We start from the raw sequence: 22907 nt of genomic DNA on the forward strand, positions 1-22907 counted from the left end.
TTTCGCTGAGGAATCGTGTGTGTGCACATGGACAAAGAGAAGGCGCAGCAACCAGGTTCCAGCGCCGAAGAAGGCAAAAGGCGAGGTTTCCGGCGCTATCTCCTTCTCTCCCCAGAGCTAGTCGCGCAAAGCAAGCCGCTAAGCCGGCGACCGGCAAGAGAGCTACAACGAAGCATGCCGAACGGAGAAAATAGCAGCAGCTCATCTGTTCACACCTTGTTTCTGCCATGTGCTTGAACGCCAAGACGTTCGCGCTTCTGTGAGATGAAAGACGTCCTTCTGCATATGTGGTTGCTCACACCGGTGCACTTGTTAGTGTATCCATTCAGTCCTGGGCTGCGGGGCATTCAGAAGTGGCTCTGTGGAGACGTCTGCATAGAGGCAGCTGTCAGAACACGCACACTCGATTGTTCACCAAAACATATGCAGACGCGTCCTTAGCCTGTAGATTTGGATGCACAGAGTTCCCTGTGTTCGCAAGAGACAAGGGAATCGCGTCTGTGCGCACAGAAGCAATAGCGGACCGTTTCCCTCGGAGTGAACGCGAAAGAGCCGTCTATATACTCGCAGACACGCGAACGTGCCTCAATGCGGTCACAGAGGCAGCAGCTTTTGCACAGATGCTCCTGGTGATTCTGGCACTTTCCAGGCACACTCCTGAAAGTCGCGCACACTGCTGTTCACTCGCTAAACGACCTCTTGGGAAACACGTCTCCGGTCGACGGACCGCTCAGATTGCTTCTCGTGTAACTGTGAACTGTGTCAGCGCAGGGAATCCGTCTCTGTTGAGCAGATGTCAATCCTGCCTCGCTTTTGCTTTGTTGCCTCTACCAAGATGATTTGCCGTTTCTCTCTTCACTGGAGCAGGCAGACACAGCCAACGCACATCAAGTGTCAAGAGACACGCTCTGCTGAGCTCAACGCTTGTGCAGATGCACATGTGCGACGAAGTCAACACACGTGCTTGTGGAGAGAAAGAAAGGGACTCCCAGGCGTGTGGAGCGACGGGGAGAAAGAGCGGGCGCTGAGGAACACAGTTTCAAACAGACTGTCTCCACACAAACAGGCACCTGTCTGCAGGTATCCTAGATCTTGATTCTTGAACTTGAGGAAACACGCGTCTGAGCAAAACTCCCAAACGCTTCCAGGAAAGACACAGGCTCTCCCACAAGCACACAAGTGTTTGCCCTCAGCTATAGATCAGGGACAAGCCTGTGAAGAGCAACCAAAGAGCTCGTCCGTCTTTCCCTCAATAGATGGGAGTAGGCGCGCTTGCGGATGTGTGCGTGTGTGTGGCCACGCGTTTGCTTAGGCATCAGTGTGTGAAAAGGTAGGTGCTTTTCTCTAGCTGCGTGTGCGTGCACGTGGTGCTGGGTGCACATCCCTGGGTGCTCGTGGAAAGGTTTCTGCATGGTTTTCGCTGAGGAATCGTGTGTGTGCACATGGACAAAGAGAAGGCGCAGCAACCAGGTTCCAGCGCCGAAGAAGGCAAAAGGCGAGGTTTCCGGCGCTATCTCCTTCTCTCCCCAGAGCTAGTCGCGCAAAGCAAGCCGCTAAGCCGGCGACCGGCAAGAGAGCTACAACGAAGCATGCCGAACGGAGAAAATAGCAGCAGCTCATCTGTTCACACCTTGTTTCTGCCATGTGCTTGAACGCCAAGACGTTCGCGCTTCTGTGAGATGAAAGACGTCCTTCTGCATATGTGGTTGCTCACACCGGTGCACTTGTTAGTGTATCCATTCAGTCCTGGGCTGCGGGGCATTCAGAAGTGGCTCTGTGGAGACGTCTGCATAGAGGCAGCTGTCAGAACACGCACACTCGATTGTTCACCAAAACATATGCAGACGCGTCCTTAGCCTGTAGATTTGGATGCACAGAGTTCCCTGTGTTCGCAAGAGACAAGGGAATCGCGTCTGTGCGCACAGAAGCAATAGCGGACCGTTTCCCTCGGAGTGAACGCGAAAGAGCCGTCTATATACTCGCAGACACGCGAACGTGCCTCAATGCGGTCACAGAGGCAGCAGCTTTTGCACAGATGCTCCTGGTGATTCTGGCACTTTCCAGGCACACTCCTGAAAGTCGCGCACACTGCTGTTCACTCGCTAAACGACCTCTTGGGAAACACGTCTCCGGTCGACGGACCGCTCAGATTGCTTCTCGTGTAACTGTGAACTGTGTCAGCGCAGGGAATCCGTCTCTGTTGAGCAGATGTCAATCCTGCCTCGCTTTTGCTTTGTTGCCTCTACCAAGATGATTTCCCGTTTCTCTCTTCACTGGAGCAGGCAGACACAGCCAACGCACATCAAGTGTCAAGAGACACGCTCTGCTGAGCTCAACGCTTGTGCAGATGCACATGTGCGACGAAGTCAACACACGTGCTTGTGGAGAGAAAGAAAGGGACTCCCAGGCGTGTGGAGCGACGGGGAGAAAGAGCGGGCGCTGAGGAACACAGTTTCAAACAGACTGTCTCCACACAAACAGGCACCTGTCTGCAGGTATCCTAGATCTTGATTCTTGAACTTGAGGAAACACGCGTCTGAGCAAAACTCCCAAACGCTTCCAGGAAAGACACAGGCTCTCCCACAAGCACACAAGTGTTTGCCCTCAGCTATAGATCAGGGACAAGCCTGTGAAGAGCAACCAAAGAGCTCGTCCGTCTTTCCCTCAATAGATGGGAGTAGGCGCGCTTGCGGATGTGTGCGTGTGTGTGGCCACGCGTTTGCTTAGGCATCAGTGTGTGAAAAGGTAGGTGCTTTTCTCTAGCTGCGTGTGCGTGCACGTGGTGCTGGGTGCACATCCCTGGGTGCTCGTGGAAAGGTTTCTGCATGGTTTTCGCTGAGGAATCGTGTGTGTGCACATGGACAAAGAGAAGGCGCAGCAACCAGGTTCCAGCGCCGAAGAAGGCAAAAGGCGAGGTTTCCGGCGCTATCTCCTTCTCTCCCCAGAGCTAGTCGCGCAAAGCAAGCCGCTAAGCCGGCGACCGGCAAGAGAGCTACAACGAAGCATGCCGAACGGAGAAAATAGCAGCAGCTCATCTGTTCACACCTTGTTTCTGCCATGTGCTTGAACGCCAAGACGTTCGCGCTTCTGTGAGATGAAAGACGTCCTTCTGCATATGTGGTTGCTCACACCGGTGCACTTGTTAGTGTATCCATTCAGTCCTGGGCTGCGGGGCATTCAGAAGTGGCTCTGTGGAGACGTCTGCATAGAGGCAGCTGTCAGAACACGCACACTCGATTGTTCACCAAAACATATGCAGACGCGTCCTTAGCCTGTAGATTTGGATGCACAGAGTTCCCTGTGTTCGCAAGAGACAAGGGAATCGCGTCTGTGCGCACAGAAGCAATAGCGGACCGTTTCCCTCGGAGTGAACGCGAAAGAGCCGTCTATATACTCGCAGACACGCGAACGTGCCTCAATGCGGTCACAGAGGCAGCAGCTTTTGCACAGATGCTCCTGGTGATTCTGGCACTTTCCAGGCACACTCCTGAAAGTCGCGCACACTGCTGTTCACTCGCTAAACGACCTCTTGGGAAACACGTCTCCGGTCGACGGACCGCTCAGATTGCTTCTCGTGTAACTGTGAACTGTGTCAGCGCAGGGAATCCGTCTCTGTTGAGCAGATGTCAATCCTGCCTCGCTTTTGCTTTGTTGCCTCTACCAAGATGATTTCCCGTTTCTCTCTTCACTGGAGCAGGCAGACACAGCCAACGCACATCAAGTGTCAAGAGACACGCTCTGCTGAGCTCAACGCTTGTGCAGATGCACATGTGCGACGAAGTCAACACACGTGCTTGTGGAGAGAAAGAAAGGGACTCCCAGGCGTGTGGAGCGACGGGGAGAAAGAGCGGGCGCTGAGGAACACAGTTTCAAACAGACTGTCTCCACACAAACAGGCACCTGTCTGCAGGTATCCTAGATCTTGATTCTTGAACTTGAGGAAACACGCGTCTGAGCAAAACTCCCAAACGCTTCCAGGAAAGACACAGGCTCTCCCACAAGCACACAAGTGTTTGCCCTCAGCTATAGATCAGGGACAAGCCTGTGAAGAGCAACCAAAGAGCTCGTCCGTCTTTCCCTCAATAGATGGGAGTAGGCGCGCTTGCGGATGTGTGCGTGTGTGTGGCCACGCGTTTGCTTAGGCATCAGTGTGTGAAAAGGTAGGTGCTTTTCTCTAGCTGCGTGTGCGTGCACGTGGTGCTGGGTGCACATCCCTGGGTGCTCGTGGAAAGGTTTCTGCATGGTTTTCGCTGAGGAATCGTGTGTGTGCACATGGACAAAGAGAAGGCGCAGCAACCAGGTTCCAGCGCCGAAGAAGGCAAAAGGCGAGGTTTCCGGCGCTATCTCCTTCTCTCCCCAGAGCTAGTCGCGCAAAGCAAGCCGCTAAGCCGGCGACCGGCAAGAGAGCTACAACGAAGCATGCCGAACGGAGAAAATAGCAGCAGCTCATCTGTTCACACCTTGTTTCTGCCATGTGCTTGAACGCCAAGACGTTCGCGCTTCTGTGAGATGAAAGACGTCCTTCTGCATATGTGGTTGCTCACACCGGTGCACTTGTTAGTGTATCCATTCAGTCCTGGGCTGCGGGGCATTCAGAAGTGGCTCTGTGGAGACGTCTGCATAGAGGCAGCTGTCAGAACACGCACACTCGATTGTTCACCAAAACATATGCAGACGCGTCCTTAGCCTGTAGATTTGGATGCACAGAGTTCCCTGTGTTCGCAAGAGACAAGGGAATCGCGTCTGTGCGCACAGAAGCAATAGCGGACCGTTTCCCTCGGAGTGAACGCGAAAGAGCCGTCTATATACTCGCAGACACGCGAACGTGCCTCAATGCGGTCACAGAGGCAGCAGCTTTTGCACAGATGCTCCTGGTGATTCTGGCACTTTCCAGGCACACTCCTGAAAGTCGCGCACACTGCTGTTCACTCGCTAAACGACCTCTTGGGAAACACGTCTCCGGTCGACGGACCGCTCAGATTGCTTCTCGTGTAACTGTGAACTGTGTCAGCGCAGGGAATCCGTCTCTGTTGAGCAGATGTCAATCCTGCCTCGCTTTTGCTTTGTTGCCTCTACCAAGATGATTTGCCGTTTCTCTCTTCACTGGAGCAGGCAGACACAGCCAACGCACATCAAGTGTCAAGAGACACGCTCTGCTGAGCTCAACGCTTGTGCAGATGCACATGTGCGACGAAGTCAACACACGTGCTTGTGGAGAGAAAGAAAGGGACTCCCAGGCGTGTGGAGCGACGGGGAGAAAGAGCGGGCGCTGAGGAACACAGTTTCAAACAGACTGTCTCCACACAAACAGGCACCTGTCTGCAGGTATCCTAGATCTTGATTCTTGAACTTGAGGAAACACGCGTCTGAGCAAAACTCCCAAACGCTTCCAGGAAAGACACAGGCTCTCCCACAAGCACACAAGTGTTTGCCCTCAGCTATAGATCAGGGACAAGCCTGTGAAGAGCAACCAAAGAGCTCGTCCGTCTTTCCCTCAATAGATGGGAGTAGGCGCGCTTGCGGATGTGTGCGTGTGTGTGGCCACGCGTTTGCTTAGGCATCAGTGTGTGAAAAGGTAGGTGCTTTTCTCTAGCTGCGTGTGCGTGCACGTGGTGCTGGGTGCACATCCCTGGGTGCTCGTGGAAAGGTTTCTGCATGGTTTTCGCTGAGGAATCGTGTGTGTGCACATGGACAAAGAGAAGGCGCAGCAACCAGGTTCCAGCGCCGAAGAAGGCAAAAGGCGAGGTTTCCGGCGCTATCTCCTTCTCTCCCCAGAGCTAGTCGCGCAAAGCAAGCCGCTAAGCCGGCGACCGGCAAGAGAGCTACAACGAAGCATGCCGAACGGAGAAAATAGCAGCAGCTCATCTGTTCACACCTTGTTTCTGCCATGTGCTTGAACGCCAAGACGTTCGCGCTTCTGTGAGATGAAAGACGTCCTTCTGCATATGTGGTTGCTCACACCGGTGCACTTGTTAGTGTATCCATTCAGTCCTGGGCTGCGGGGCATTCAGAAGTGGCTCTGTGGAGACGTCTGCATAGAGGCAGCTGTCAGAACACGCACACTCGATTGTTCACCAAAACATATGCAGACGCGTCCTTAGCCTGTAGATTTGGATGCACAGAGTTCCCTGTGTTCGCAAGAGACAAGGGAATCGCGTCTGTGCGCACAGAAGCAATAGCGGACCGTTTCCCTCGGAGTGAACGCGAAAGAGCCGTCTATATACTCGCAGACACGCGAACGTGCCTCAATGCGGTCACAGAGGCAGCAGCTTTTGCACAGATGCTCCTGGTGATTCTGGCACTTTCCAGGCACACTCCTGAAAGTCGCGCACACTGCTGTTCACTCGCTAAACGACCTCTTGGGAAACACGTCTCCGGTCGACGGACCGCTCAGATTGCTTCTCGTGTAACTGTGAACTGTGTCAGCGCAGGGAATCCGTCTCTGTTGAGCAGATGTCAATCCTGCCTCGCTTTTGCTTTGTTGCCTCTACCAAGATGATTTCCCGTTTCTCTCTTCACTGGAGCAGGCAGACACAGCCAACGCACATCAAGTGTCAAGAGACACGCTCTGCTGAGCTCAACGCTTGTGCAGATGCACATGTGCGACGAAGTCAACACACGTGCTTGTGGAGAGAAAGAAAGGGACTCCCAGGCGTGTGGAGCGACGGGGAGAAAGAGCGGGCGCTGAGGAACACAGTTTCAAACAGACTGTCTCCACACAAACAGGCACCTGTCTGCAGGTATCCTAGATCTTGATTCTTGAACTTGAGGAAACACGCGTCTGAGCAAAACTCCCAAACGCTTCCAGGAAAGACACAGGCTCTCCCACAAGCACACAAGTGTTTGCCCTCAGCTATAGATCAGGGACAAGCCTGTGAAGAGCAACCAAAGAGCTCGTCCGTCTTTCCCTCAATAGATGGGAGTAGGCGCGCTTGCGGATGTGTGCGTGTGTGTGGCCACGCGTTTGCTTAGGCATCAGTGTGTGAAAAGGTAGGTGCTTTTCTCTAGCTGCGTGTGCGTGCACGTGGTGCTGGGTGCACATCCCTGGGTGCTCGTGGAAAGGTTTCTGCATGGTTTTCGCTGAGGAATCGTGTGTGTGCACATGGACAAAGAGAAGGCGCAGCAACCAGGTTCCAGCGCCGAAGAAGGCAAAAGGCGAGGTTTCCGGCGCTATCTCCTTCTCTCCCCAGAGCTAGTCGCGCAAAGCAAGCCGCTAAGCCGGCGACCGGCAAGAGAGCTACAACGAAGCATGCCGAACGGAGAAAATAGCAGCAGCTCATCTGTTCACACCTTGTTTCTGCCATGTGCTTGAACGCCAAGACGTTCGCGCTTCTGTGAGATGAAAGACGTCCTTCTGCATATGTGGTTGCTCACACCGGTGCACTTGTTAGTGTATCCATTCAGTCCTGGGCTGCGGGGCATTCAGAAGTGGCTCTGTGGAGACGTCTGCATAGAGGCAGCTGTCAGAACACGCACACTCGATTGTTCACCAAAACATATGCAGACGCGTCCTTAGCCTGTAGATTTGGATGCACAGAGTTCCCTGTGTTCGCAAGAGACAAGGGAATCGCGTCTGTGCGCACAGAAGCAATAGCGGACCGTTTCCCTCGGAGTGAACGCGAAAGAGCCGTCTATATACTCGCAGACACGCGAACGTGCCTCAATGCGGTCACAGAGGCAGCAGCTTTTGCACAGATGCTCCTGGTGATTCTGGCACTTTCCAGGCACACTCCTGAAAGTCGCGCACACTGCTGTTCACTCGCTAAACGACCTCTTGGGAAACACGTCTCCGGTCGACGGACCGCTCAGATTGCTTCTCGTGTAACTGTGAACTGTGTCAGCGCAGGGAATCCGTCTCTGTTGAGCAGATGTCAATCCTGCCTCGCTTTTGCTTTGTTGCCTCTACCAAGATGATTTGCCGTTTCTCTCTTCACTGGAGCAGGCAGACACAGCCAACGCACATCAAGTGTCAAGAGACACGCTCTGCTGAGCTCAACGCTTGTGCAGATGCACATGTGCGACGAAGTCAACACACGTGCTTGTGGAGAGAAAGAAAGGGACTCCCAGGCGTGTGGAGCGACGGGGAGAAAGTGGCGCTGAGGAACACAGTTTCAAACAGACTGTCTCCACACAAACAGGCACCTGTCTGCAGGTATCCTAGATCTTGATTCTTGAACTTGAGGAAACACGCGTCTGAGCAAAACTCCCAAACGCTTCCAGGAAAGACACAGGCTCTCCCACAAGCACACAAGTGTTTGCCCTCAGCTATAGATCAGGGACAAGCCTGTGAAGAGCAACCAAAGAGCTCGTCCGTCTTTCCCTCAATAGATGGGAGTAGGCGCGCTTGCGGATGTGTGCGTGTGTGTGGCCACGCGTTTGCTTAGGCATCAGTGTGTGAAAAGGTAGGTGCTTTTCTCTAGCTGCGTGTGCGTGCACGTGGTGCTGGGTGCACATCCCTGGGTGCTCGTGGAAAGGTTTCTGCATGGTTTTCGCTGAGGAATCGTGTGTGTGCACATGGACAAAGAGAAGGCGCAGCAACCAGGTTCCAGCGCCGAAGAAGGCAAAAGGCGAGGTTTCCGGCGCTATCTCCTTCTCTCCCCAGAGCTAGTCGCGCAAAGCAAGCCGCTAAGCCGGCGACCGGCAAGAGAGCTACAACGAAGCATGCCGAACGGAGAAAATAGCAGCAGCTCATCTGTTCACACCTTGTTTCTGCCATGTGCTTGAACGCCAAGACGTTCGCGCTTCTGTGAGATGAAAGACGTCCTTCTGCATATGTGGTTGCTCACACCGGTGCACTTGTTAGTGTATCCATTCAGTCCTGGGCTGCGGGGCATTCAGAAGTGGCTCTGTGGAGACGTCTGCATAGAGGCAGCTGTCAGAACACGCACACTCGATTGTTCACCAAAACATATGCAGACGCGTCCTTAGCCTGTAGATTTGGATGCACAGAGTTCCCTGTGTTCGCAAGAGACAAGGGAATCGCGTCTGTGCGCACAGAAGCAATAGCGGACCGTTTCCCTCGGAGTGAACGCGAAAGAGCCGTCTATATACTCGCAGACACGCGAACGTGCCTCAATGCGGTCACAGAGGCAGCAGCTTTTGCACAGATGCTCCTGGTGATTCTGGCACTTTCCAGGCACACTCCTGAAAGTCGCGCACACTGCTGTTCACTCGCTAAACGACCTCTTGGGAAACACGTCTCCGGTCGACGGACCGCTCAGATTGCTTCTCGTGTAACTGTGAACTGTGTCAGCGCAGGGAATCCGTCTCTGTTGAGCAGATGTCGATCCTGCCTCGCTTTTGCTTTGTTGCCTCTACCAAGATGATTTCCCGTTTCTCTCTTCACTGGAGCAGGCAGACACAGCCAACGCACATCAAGTGTCAAGAGACACGCTCTGCTGAGCTCAACGCTTGTGCAGATGCACATGTGCGACGAAGTCAACACACGTGCTTGTGGAGAGAAAGAAAGGGACTCCCAGGCGTGTGGAGCGACGGGGAGAAAGAGCGGGCGCTGAGGAACACAGTTTCAAACAGACTGTCTCCACACAAACAGGCACCTGTCTGCAGGTATCCTAGATCTTGATTCTTGAACTTGAGGAAACACGCGTCTGAGCAAAACTCCCAAACGCTTCCAGGAAAGACACAGGCTCTCCCACAAGCACACAAGTGTTTGCCCTCAGCTATAGATCAGGGACAAGCCTGTGAAGAGCAACCAAAGAGCTCGTCCGTCTTTCCCTCAATAGATGGGAGTAGGCGCGCTTGCGGATGTGTGCGTGTGTGTGGCCACGCGTTTGCTTAGGCATCAGTGTGTGAAAAGGTAGGTGCTTTTCTCTAGCTGCGTGTGCGTGCACGTGGTGCTGGGTGCACATCCCTGGGTGCTCGTGGAAAGGTTTCTGCATGGTTTTCGCTGAGGAATCGTGTGTGTGCACATGGACAAAGAGAAGGCGCAGCAACCAGGTTCCAGCGCCGAAGAAGGCAAAAGGCGAGGTTTCCGGCGCTATCTCCTTCTCTCCCCAGAGCTAGTCGCGCAAAGCAAGCCGCTAAGCCGGCGACCGGCAAGAGAGCTACAACGAAGCATGCCGAACGGAGAAAATAGCAGCAGCTCATCTGTTCACACCTTGTTTCTGCCATGTGCTTGAACGCCAAGACGTTCGCGCTTCTGTGAGATGAAAGACGTCCTTCTGCATATGTGGTTGCTCACACCGGTGCACTTGTTAGTGTATCCATTCAGTCCCTGGGCTGCGGGGCATTCAGAAGTGGCTCTGTGGAGACGTCTGCATAGAGGCAGCTGTCAGAACACGCACACTCGATTGTTCACCAAAACATATGCAGACGCGTCCTTAGCCTGTAGATTTGGATGCACAGAGTTCCCTGTGTTCGCAAGAGACAAGGGAATCGCGTCCTGTGCGCACAGAAGCAATAGCGGACCGTTTCCCTCGGATGTGAACGCGAAAGAGCCGTCTATATACTCGCAGACACGCGAACGTGCCTCAATGCGGTCACAGAGGCAGCAGCTTTTGCACAGATGCTCCTGGTGATTCTGGCACTTTCCAGGCACACTCCTGAAAGTCGCGCACACTGCTGTTCACTCGCTAAACGACCTCTTGGGAAACACGTCTCCGGTCGACGGACCGCTCCAGATTGCTTCTCGTGTAACTGTGAACTGTGTCAGCGCAGGGAATCCGTCTCTGTTGAGCAGATGTCAATCCTGCCTCGCTTTTGCTTTGTTGCCTCTACCAAGATGATTTCCCGTTTCTCTCTTCACTGGAGCAGGCAGACACAGCCAACGCACATCAAGTGTCAAGAGACACGCTCTGCTGAGCTCAACGCTTGTGCAGATGCACATGTGCGACGAAGTCAACACACGTGCTTGTGGAGAGAAAGAAAGGGACTCCCAGGCGTGTGGAGCGACGGGGAGAAAGAGCGGGCGCTGAGGAACACAGTTTCAAACAGACTGTCTCCACACAAACAGGCACCTGTCTGCAGGTATCCTAGATCTTGATTCTTGAACTTGAGGAAACACGCGTCTGAGCAAAACTCCCAAACGCTTCCAGGAAAGACACAGGCTCTCCCACAAGCACACAAGTGTTTGCCCTCAGCTATAGATCAGGGACAAGCCTGTGAAGAGCAACCAAGAGCTCGTCCGTCTTTCCCTCAATAGATGGGAGTAGGCGCGCTTGCGGATGTGTGCGTGTGTGTGGCCACGCGTTTGCTTAGGCATCAGTGTGTGAAAAGGTAGGTGCTTTTCTCTAGCTGCGTGTGCGTGCACGTGGTGCTGGGTGCACATCCCTGGGTGCTCGTGGAAAGGTTTCTGCATGGTTTTCGCTGAGGAATCGTGTGTGTGCACATGGACAAAGAGAAGGCGCAGCAACCAGGTTCCAGCGCCGAAGAAGGCAAAAGGCGAGGTTTCCGGCGCTATCTCCTTCTCTCCCCAGAGCTAGTCGCGCAAAGCAAGCCGCTAAGCCGGCGACCGGCAAGAGAGCTACAACGAAGCATGCCGAACGGAGAAAATAGCAGCAGCTCATCTGTTCACACCTTGTTTCTGCCATGTGCTTGAACGCCAAGACGTTCGCGCTTCTGTGAGATGAAAGACGTCCTTCTGCATATGTGGTTGCTCACACCGGTGCACTTGTTAGTGTATCCATTCAGTCCTGGGCTGCGGGGCATTCAGAAGTGGCTCTGTGGAGACGTCTGCATAGAGGCAGCTGTCAGAACACGCACACTCGATTGTTCACCAAAACATATGCAGACGCGTCCTTAGCCTGTAGATTTGGATGCACAGAGTTCCCTGTGTTCGCAAGAGACAAGGGAATCGCGTCTGTGCGCACAGAAGCAATAGCGGACCGTTTCCCTCGGAGTGAACGCGAAAGAGCCGTCTATATACTCGCAGACACGCGAACGTGCCTCAATGCGGTCACAGAGGCAGCAGCTTTTGCACAGATGCTCCTGGTGATTCTGGCACTTTCCAGGCACACTCCTGAAAGTCGCGCACACTGCTGTTCACTCGCTAAACGACCTCTTGGGAAACACGTCTCCGGTCGACGGACCGCTCAGATTGCTTCTCGTGTAACTGTGAACTGTGTCAGCGCAGGGAATCCGTCTCTGTTGAGCAGATGTCAATCCTGCCTCGCTTTTGCTTTGTTGCCTCTACCAAGATGATTTCCCGTTTCTCTCTTCACTGGAGCAGGCAGACACAGCCAACGCACATCAAGTGTCAAGAGACACGCTCTGCTGAGCTCAACGCTTGTGCAGATGCACATGTGCGACGAAGTCAACACACGTGCTTGTGGAGAGAAAGAAAGGGACTCCCAGGCGTGTGGAGCGACGGGGAGAAAGAGCGGGCGCTGAGGAACACAGTTTCAAACAGACTGTCTCCACACAAACAGGCACCTGTCTGCAGGTATCCTAGATCTTGATTCTTGAACTTGAGGAAACACGCGTCTGAGCAAAACTCCCAAACGCTTCCAGGAAAGACACAGGCTCTCCCACAAGCACACAAGTGTTTGCCCTCAGCTATAGATCAGGGACAAGCCTGTGAAGAGCAACCAAAGAGCTCGTCCGTCTTTCCCTCAATAGATGGGAGTAGGCGCGCTTGCGGATGTGTGCGTGTGTGTGGCCACGCGTTTGCTTAGGCATCAGTGTGTGAAAAGGTAGGTGCTTTTCTCTAGCTGCGTGTGCGTGCACGTGGTGCTGGGTGCACATCCCTGGGTGCTCGTGGAAAGGTTTCTGCATGGTTTTCGCTGAGGAATCGTGTGTGTGCACATGGACAAAGAGAAGGCGCAGCAACCAGGTTCCAGCGCCGAAGAAGGCAAAAGGCGAGGTTTCCGGCGCTATCTCCTTCTCTCCCCAGAGCTAGTCGCGCAAAGCAAGCCGCTAAGCCGGCGACCGGCAAGAGAGCTACAACGAAGCATGCCGAACGGAGAAAATAGCAGCAGCTCATCTGTTCACACCTTGTTTCTGCCATGTGCTTGAACGCCAAGACGTTCGCGCTTCTGTGAGATGAAAGACGTCCTTCTGCATATGTGGTTGCTCACACCGGTGCACTTGTTAGTGTATCCATTCAGTCCTGGGCTGCGGGGCATTCAGAAGTGGCTCTGTGGAGACGTCTGCATAGAGGCAGCTGTCAGAACACGCACACTCGATTGTTCACCAAAACATATGCAGACGCGTCCTTAGCCTGTAGATTTGGATGCACAGAGTTCCCTGTGTTCGCAAGAGACAAGGGAATCGCGTCTGTGCGCACAGAAGCAATAGCGGACCGTTTCCCTCGGAGTGAACGCGAAAGAGCCGTCTATATACTCGCAGACACGCGAACGTGCCTCAATGCGGTCACAGAGGCAGCAGCTTTTGCACAGATGCTCCTGGTGATTCTGGCACTTTCCAGGCACACTCCTGAAAGTCGCGCACACTGCTGTTCACTCGCTAAACGACCTCTTGGGAAACACGTCTCCGGTCGACGGACCGCTCAGATTGCTTCTCGTGTAACTGTGAACTGTGTCAGCGCAGGGAATCCGTCTCTGTTGAGCAGATGTCAATCCTGCCTCGCTTTTGCTTTGTTGCCTCTACCAAGATGATTTCCCGTTTCTCTCTTCACTGGAGCAGGCAGACACAGCCAACGCACATCAAGTGTCAAGAGACACGCTCTGCTGAGCTCAACGCTTGTGCAGATGCACATGTGCGACGAAGTCAACACACGTGCTTGTGGAGAGAAAGAAAGGGACTCCCAGGCGTGTGGAGCGACGGGGAGAAAGAGCGGGCGCTGAGGAACACAGTTTCAAACAGACTGTCTCCACACAAACAGGCACCTGTCTGCAGGTATCCTAGATCTTGATTCTTGAACTTGAGGAAACACGCGTCTGAGCAAAACTCCCAAACGCTTCCAGGAAAGACACAGGCTCTCCCACAAGCACACAAGTGTTTGCCCTCAGCTATAGATCAGGGACAAGCCTGTGAAGAGCAACCAAAGAGCTCGTCCGTCTTTCCCTCAATAGATGGGAGTAGGCGCGCTTGCGGATGTGTGCGTGTGTGTGGCCACGCGTTTGCTTAGGCATCAGTGTGTGAAAAGGTAGGTGCTTTTCTCTAGCTGCGTGTGCGTGCACGTGGTGCTGGGTGCACATCCCTGGGTGCTCGTGGAAAGGTTTCTGCATGGTTTTCGCTGAGGAATCGTGTGTGTGCACATGGACAAAGAGAAGGCGCAGCAACCAGGTTCCAGCGCCGAAGAAGGCAAAAGGCGAGGTTTCCGGCGCTATCTCCTTCTCTCCCCAGAGCTAGTCGCGCAAAGCAAGCCGCTAAGCCGGCGACCGGCAAGAGAGCTACAACGAAGCATGCCGAACGGAGAAAATAGCAGCAGCTCATCTGTTCACACCTTGTTTCTGCCATGTGCTTGAACGCCAAGACGTTCGCGCTTCTGTGAGATGAAAGACGTCCTTCTGCATATGTGGTTGCTCACACCGTTGCACTTGTTAGTGTATCCATTCAGTCCTGGGCTGCGGGGCATTCAGAAGTGGCTCTGTGGAGACGTCTGCATAGAGGCAGCTGTCAGAACACGCACACTCGATTGTTCACCAAAACATATGCAGACGCGTCCTTAGCCTGTAGATTTGGATGCACAGAGTTCCCTGTGTTCGCAAGAGACAAGGGAATCGCGTCTGTGCGCACAGAAGCAATAGCGGACCGTTTCCCTCGGAGTGAACGCGAAAGAGCCGTCTATATACTCGCAGACACGCGAACGTGCCTCAATGCGGTCACAGAGGCAGCAGCTTTTGCACAGATGCTCCTGGTGATTCTGGCACTTTCCAGGCACACTCCTGAAAGTCGCGCACACTGCTGTTCACTCGCTAAACGACCTCTTGGGAAACACGTCTCCGGTCGACGGACCGCTCAGATTGCTTCTCGTGTAACTGTGAACTGTGTCAGCGCAGGGAATCCGTCTCTGTTGAGCAGATGTCAATCCTGCCTCGCTTTTGCTTTGTTGCCTCTACCAAGATGATTTCCCGTTTCTCTCTTCACTGGAGCAGGCAGACACAGCCAACGCACATCAAGTGTCAAGAGACACGCTCTGCTGAGCTCAACGCTTGTGCAGATGCACATGTGCGACGAAGTCAACACACGTGCTTGTGGAGAGAAAGAAAGGGACTCCCAGGCGTGTGGAGCGACGGGGAGAAAGAGCGGGCGCTGAGGAACACAGTTTCAAACAGACTGTCTCCACACAAACAGGCACCTGTCTGCAGGTATCCTAGATCTTGATTCTTGAACTTGAGGAAACACGCGTCTGAGCAAAACTCCCAAACGCTTCCAGGAAAGACACAGGCTCTCCCACAAGCACACAAGTGTTTGCCCTCAGCTATAGATCAGGGACAAGCCTGTGAAGAGCAACCAAAGAGCTCGTCCGTCTTTCCCTCAATAGATGGGAGTAGGCGCGCTTGCGGATGTGTGCGTGTGTGTGGCCACGCGTTTGCTTAGGCATCAGTGTGTGAAAAGGTAGGTGCTTTTCTCTAGCTGCGTGTGCGTGCACGTGGTGCTGGGTGCACATCCCTGGGTGCTCGTGGAAAGGTTTCTGCATGGTTTTCGCTGAGGAATCGTGTGTGTGCACATGGACAAAGAGAAGGCGCAGCAACCAGGTTCCAGCGCCGAAGAAGGCAAAAGGCGAGGTTTCCGGCGCTATCTCCTTCTCTCCCCAGAGCTAGTCGCGCAAAGCAAGCCGCTAAGCCGGCGACCGGCAAGAGAGCTACAACGAAGCATGCCGAACGGAGAAAATAGCAGCAGCTCATCTGTTCACACCTTGTTTCTGCCATGTGCTTGAACGCCAAGACGTTCGCGCTTCTGTGAGATGAAAGACGTCCTTCTGCATATGTGGTTGCTCACACCGGTGCACTTGTTAGTGTATCCATTCAGTCCTGGGCTGCGGGGCATTCAGAAGTGGCTCTGTGGAGACGTCTGCATAGAGGCAGCTGTCAGAACACGCACACTCGATTGTTCACCAAAACATATGCAGACGCGTCCTTAGCCTGTAGATTTGGATGCACAGAGTTCCCTGTGTTCGCAAGAGACAAGGGAATCGCGTCTGTGCGCACAGAAGCAATAGCGGACCGTTTCCCTCGGAGTGAACGCGAAAGAGCCGTCTATATACTCGCAGACACGCGAACGTGCCTCAATGCGGTCACAGAGGCAGCAGCTTTTGCACAGATGCTCCTGGTGATTCTGGCACTTTCCAGGCACACTCCTGAAAGTCGCGCACACTGCTGTTCACTCGCTAAACGACCTCTTGGGAAACACGTCTCCGGTCGACGGACCGCTCAGATTGCTTCTCGTGTAACTGTGAACTGTGTCAGCGCAGGGAATCCGTCTCTGTTGAGCAGATGTCAATCCTGCCTCGCTTTTGCTTTGTTGCCTCTACCAAGATGATTTCCCGTTTCTCTCTTCACTGGAGCAGGCAGACACAGCCAACGCACATCAAGTGTCAAGAGACACGCTCTGCTGAGCTCAACGCTTGTGCAGATGCACATGTGCGACGAAGTCAACACACGTGCTTGTGGAGAGAAAGAAAGGGACTCCCAGGCGTGTGGAGCGACGGGGAGAAAGAGCGGGCGCTGAGGAACACAGTTTCAAACAGACTGTCTCCACACAAACAGGCACCTGTCTGCAGGTATCCTAGATCTTGATTCTTGAACTTGAGGAAACACGCGTCTGAGCAAAACTCCCAAACGCTTCCAGGAAAGACACAGGCTCTCCCACAAGCACACAAGTGTTTGCCCTCAGCTATAGATCAGGGACAAGCCTGTGAAGAGCAACCAAAGAGCTCGTCCGTCTTTCCCTCAATAGATGGGAGTAGGCGCGCTTGCGGATGTGTGCGTGTGTGTGGCCACGCGTTTGCTTAGGCATCAGTGTGTGAAAAGGTAGGTGCTTTTCTCTAGCTGCGTGTGCGTGCACGTGGTGCTGGGTGCACATCCCTGGGTGCTCGTGGAAAGGTTTCTGCATGGTTTTCGCTGAGGAATCGTGTGTGTGCACATGGACAAAGAGAAGGCGCAGCAACCAGGTTCCAGCGCCGAAGAAGGCAAAAGGCGAGGTTTCCGGCGCTATCTCCTTCTCTCCCCAGAGCTAGTCGCGCAAAGCAAGCCGCTAAGCCGGCGACCGGCAAGAGAGCTACAACGAAGCATGCCGAACGGAGAAAATAGCAGCAGCTCATCTGTTCACACCTTGTTTCTGCCATGTGCTTGAACGCCAAGACGTTCGCGCTTCTGTGAGATGAAAGACGTCCTTCTGCATATGTGGTTGCTCACACCGGTGCACTTGTTAGTGTATCCATTCAGTCCTGGGCTGCGGGGCATTCAGAAGTGGCTCTGTGGAGACGTCTGCATAGAGGCAGCTGTCAGAACACGCACACTCGATTGTTCACCAAAACATATGCAGACGCGTCCTTAGCCTGTAGATTTGGATGCACAGAGTTCCCTGTGTTCGCAAGAGACAAGGGAATCGCGTCTGTGCGCACAGAAGCAATAGCGGACCGTTTCCCTCGGAGTGAACGCGAAAGAGCCGTCTATATACTCGCAGACACGCGAACGTGCCTCAATGCGGTCACAGAGGCAGCAGCTTTTGCACAGATGCTCCTGGTGATTCTGGCACTTTCCAGGCACACTCCTGAAAGTCGCGCACACTGCTGTTCACTCGCTAAACGACCTCTTGGGAAACACGTCTCCGGTCGACGGACCGCTCAGATTGCTTCTCGTGTAACTGTGAACTGTGTCAGCGCAGGGAATCCGTCTCTGTTGAGCAGATGTCAATCCTGCCTCGCTTTTGCTTTGTTGCCTCTACCAAGATGATTTCCCGTTTCTCTCTTCACTGGAGCAGGCAGACACAGCCAACGCACATCAAGTGTCAAGAGACACGCTCTGCTGAGCTCAACGCTTGTGCAGATGCACATGTGCGACGAAGTCAACACACGTGCTTGTGGAGAGAAAGAAAGGGACTCCCAGGCGTGTGGAGCGACGGGGAGAAAGAGCGGGCGCTGAGGAACACAGTTTCAAACAGACTGTCTCCACACAAACAGGCACCTGTCTGCAGGTATCCTAGATCTTGATTCTTGAACTTGAGGAAACACGCGTCTGAGCAAAACTCCCAAACGCTTCCAGGAAAGACACAGGCTCTCCCACAAGCACACAAGTGTTTGCCCTCAGCTATAGATCAGGGACAAGCCTGTGAAGAGCAACCAAAGAGCTCGTCCGTCTTTCCCTCAATAGATGGGAGTAGGCGCGCTTGCGGATGTGTGCGTGTGTGTGGCCACGCGTTTGCTTAGGCATCAGTGTGTGAAAAGGTAGGTGCTTTTCTCTAGCTGCGTGTGCGTGCACGTGGTGCTGGGTGCACATCCCTGGGTGCTCGTGGAAAGGTTTCTGCATGGTTTTCGCTGAGGAATCGTGTGTGTGCACATGGACAAAGAGAAGGCGCAGCAACCAGGTTCCAGCGCCGAAGAAGGCAAAAGGCGAGGTTTCCGGCGCTATCTCCTTCTCTCCCCAGAGCTAGTCGCGCAAAGCAAGCCGCTAAGCCGGCGACCGGCAAGAGAGCTACAACGAAGCATGCCGAACGGAGAAAATAGCAGCAGCTCATCTGTTCACACCTTGTTTCTGCCATGTGCTTGAACGCCAAGACGTTCGCGCTTCTGTGAGATGAAAGACGTCCTTCTGCATATGTGGTTGCTCACACCGGTGCACTTGTTAGTGTATCCATTCAGTCCTGGGCTGCGGGGCATTCAGAAGTGGCTCTGTGGAGACGTCTGCATAGAGGCAGCTGTCAGAACACGCACACTCGATTGTTCACCAAAACATATGCAGACGCGTCCTTAGCCTGTAGATTTGGATGCACAGAGTTCCCTGTGTTCGCAAGAGACAAGGGAATCGCGTCTGTGCGCACAGAAGCAATAGCGGACCGTTTCCCTCGGAGTGAACGCGAAAGAGCCGTCTATATACTCGCAGACACGCGAACGTGCCTCAATGCGGTCACAGAGGCAGCAGCTTTTGCACAGATGCTCCTGGTGATTCTGGCACTTTCCAGGCACACTCCTGAAAGTCGCGCACACTGCTGTTCACTCGCTAAACGACCTCTTGGGAAACACGTCTCCGGTCGACGGACCGCTCAGATTGCTTCTCGTGTAACTGTGAACTGTGTCAGCGCAGGGAATCCGTCTCTGTTGAGCAGATGTCAATCCTGCCTCGCTTTTGCTTTGTTGCCTCTACCAAGATGATTTCCCGTTTCTCTCTTCACTGGAGCAGGCAGACACAGCCAACGCACATCAAGTGTCAAGAGACACGCTCTGCTGAGCTCAACGCTTGTGCAGATGCACATGTGCGACGAAGTCAACACACGTGCTTGTGGAGAGAAAGAAAGGGACTCCCAGGCGTGTGGAGCGACGGGGAGAAAGAGCGGGCGCTGAGGAACACAGTTTCAAACAGACTGTCTCCACACAAACAGGCACCTGTCTGCAGGTATCCTAGATCTTGATTCTTGAACTTGAGGAAACACGCGTCTGAGCAAAACTCCCAAACGCTTCCAGGAAAGACACAGGCTCTCCCACAAGCACACAAGTGTTTGCCCTCAGCTATAGATCAGGGACAAGCCTGTGAAGAGCAACCAAAGAGCTCGTCCGTCTTTCCCTCAATAGATGGGAGTAGGCGCGCTTGCGGATGTGTGCGTGTGTGTGGCCACGCGTTTGCTTAGGCATCAGTGTGTGAAAAGGTAGGTGCTTTTCTCTAGCTGCGTGTGCGTGCACGTGGTGCTGGGTGCACATCCCTGGGTGCTCGTGGAAAGGTTTCTGCATGGTTTTCGCTGAGGAATCGTGTGTGTGCACATGGACAAAGAGAAGGCGCAGCAACCAGGTTCCAGCGCCGAAGAAGGCAAAAGGCGAGGTTTCCGGCGCTATCTCCTTCTCTCCCCAGAGCTAGTCGCGCAAAGCAAGCCGCTAAGCCGGCGACCGGCAAGAGAGCTACAACGAAGCATGCCGAACGGAGAAAATAGCAGCAGCTCATCTGTTCACACCTTGTTTCTGCCATGTGCTTGAACGCCAAGACGTTCGCGCTTCTGTGAGATGAAAGACGTCCTTCTGCATATGTGGTTGCTCACACCGTTGCACTTGTTAGTGTATCCATTCAGTCCTGGGCTGCGGGGCATTCAGAAGTGGCTCTGTGGAGACGTCTGCATAGAGGCAGCTGTCAGAACACGCACACTCGATTGTTCACCAAAACATATGCAGACGCGTCCTTAGCCTGTAGATTTGGATGCACAGAGTTCCCTGTGTTCGCAAGAGACAAGGGAATCGCGTCTGTGCGCACAGAAGCAATAGCGGACCGTTTCCCTCGGAGTGAACGCGAAAGAGCCGTCTATATACTCGCAGACACGCGAACGTGCCTCAATGCGGTCACAGAGGCAGCAGCTTTTGCACAGATGCTCCTGGTGATTCTGGCACTTTCCAGGCACACTCCTGAAAGTCGCGCACACTGCTGTTCACTCGCTAAACGACCTCTTGGGAAACACGTCTCCGGTCGACGGACCGCTCAGATTGCTTCTCGTGTAACTGTGAACTGTGTCAGCGCAGGGAATCCGTCTCTGTTGAGCAGATGTCAATCCTGCCTCGCTTTTGCTTTGTTGCCTCTACCAAGATGATTTCCCGTTTCTCTCTTCACTGGAGCAGGCAGACACAGCCAACGCACATCAAGTGTCAAGAGACACGCTCTGCTGAGCTCAACGCTTGTGCAGATGCACATGTGCGACGAAGTCAACACACGTGCTTGTGGAGAGAAAGAAAGGGACTCCCAGGCGTGTGGAGCGACGGGGAGAAAGAGCGGGCGCTGAGGAACACAGTTTCAAACAGACTGTCTCCACACAAACAGGCACCTGTCTGCAGGTATCCTAGATCTTGATTCTTGAACTTGAGGAAACACGCGTCTGAGCAAAACTCCCAAACGCTTCCAGGAAAGACACAGGCTCTCCCACAAGCACACAAGTGTTTGCCCTCAGCTATAGATCAGGGACAAGCCTGTGAAGAGCAACCAAAGAGCTCGTCCGTCTTTCCCTCAATAGATGGGAGTAGGCGCGCTTGCGGATGTGTGCGTGTGTGTGGCCACGCGTTTGCTTAGGCATCAGTGTGTGAAAAGGTAGGTGCTTTTCTCTAGCTGCGTGTGCGTGCACGTGGTGCTGGGTGCACATCCCTGGGTGCTCGTGGAAAGGTTTCTGCATGGTTTTCGCTGAGGAATCGTGTGTGTGCACATGGACAAAGAGAAGGCGCAGCAACCAGGTTCCAGCGCCGAAGAAGGCAAAAGGCGAGGTTTCCGGCGCTATCTCCTTCTCTCCCCAGAGCTAGTCGCGCAAAGCAAGCCGCTAAGCCGGCGACCGGCAAGAGAGCTACAACGAAGCATGCCGAACGGAGAAAATAGCAGCAGCTCATCTGTTCACACCTTGTTTCTGCCATGTGCTTGAACGCCAAGACGTTCGCGCTTCTGTGAGATGAAAGACGTCCTTCTGCATATGTGGTTGCTCACACCGGTGCACTTGTTAGTGTATCCATTCAGTCCTGGGCTGCGGGGCATTCAGAAGTGGCTCTGTGGAGACGTCTGCATAGAGGCAGCTGTCAGAACACGCACACTCGATTGTTCACCAAAACATATGCAGACGCGTCCTTAGCCTGTAGATTTGGATGCACAGAGTTCCCTGTGTTCGCAAGAGACAAGGGAATCGCGTCTGTGCGCACAGAAGCAATAGCGGACCGTTTCCCTCGGAGTGAACGCGAAAGAGCCGTCTATATACTCGCAGACACGCGAACGTGCCTCAATGCGGTCACAGAGGCAGCAGCTTTTGCACAGATGCTCCTGGTGATTCTGGCACTTTCCAGGCACACTCCTGAAAGTCGCGCACACTGCTGTTCACTCGCTAAACGACCTCTTGGGAAACACGTCTCCGGTCGACGGACCGCTCAGATTGCTTCTCGTGTAACTGTGAACTGTGTCAGCGCAGGGAATCCGTCTCTGTTGAGCAGATGTCAATCCTGCCTCGCTTTTGCTTTGTTGCCTCTACCAAGATGATTTCCCGTTTCTCTCTTCACTGGAGCAGGCAGACACAGCCAACGCACATCAAGTGTCAAGAGACACGCTCTGCTGAGCTCAACGCTTGTGCAGATGCACATGTGCGACGAAGTCAACACACGTGCTTGTGGAGAGAAAGAAAGGGACTCCCAGGCGTGTGGAGCGACGGGGAGAAAGAGCGGGCGCTGAGGAACACAGTTTCAAACAGACTGTCTCCACACAAACAGGCACCTGTCTGCAGGTATCCTAGATCTTGATTCTTGAACTTGAGGAAACACGCGTCTGAGCAAAACTCCCAAACGCTTCCAGGAAAGACACAGGCTCTCCCACAAGCACACAAGTGTTTGCCCTCAGCTATAGATCAGGGACAAGCCTGTGAAGAGCAACCAAAGAGCTCGTCCGTCTTTCCCTCAATAGATGGGAGTAGGCGCGCTTGCGGATGTGTGCGTGTGTGTGGCCACGCGTTTGCTTAGGCATCAGTGTGTGAAAAGGTAGGTGCTTTTCTCTAGCTGCGTGTGCGTGCACGTGGTGCTGGGTGCACATCCCTGGGTGCTCGTGGAAAGGTTTCTGCATGGTTTTCGCTGAGGAATCGTGTGTGTGCACATGGACAAAGAGAAGGCGCAGCAACCAGGTTCCAGCGCCGAAGAAGGCAAAAGGCGAGGTTTCCGGCGCTATCTCCTTCTCTCCCCAGAGCTAGTCGCGCAAAGCAAGCCGCTAAGCCGGCGACCGGCAAGAGAGCTACAACGAAGCATGCCGAACGGAGAAAATAGCAGCAGCTCATCTGTTCACACCTTGTTTCTGCCATGTGCTTGAACGCCAAGACGTTCGCGCTTCTGTGAGATG

This window comes from Patagioenas fasciata, chromosome 28, assembly GCF_037038585.1.
Source record: "Patagioenas fasciata isolate bPatFas1 chromosome 28, bPatFas1.hap1, whole genome shotgun sequence".
In the NCBI taxonomy this organism is placed as follows: Eukaryota; Metazoa; Chordata; class Aves; order Columbiformes; family Columbidae; genus Patagioenas; species Patagioenas fasciata.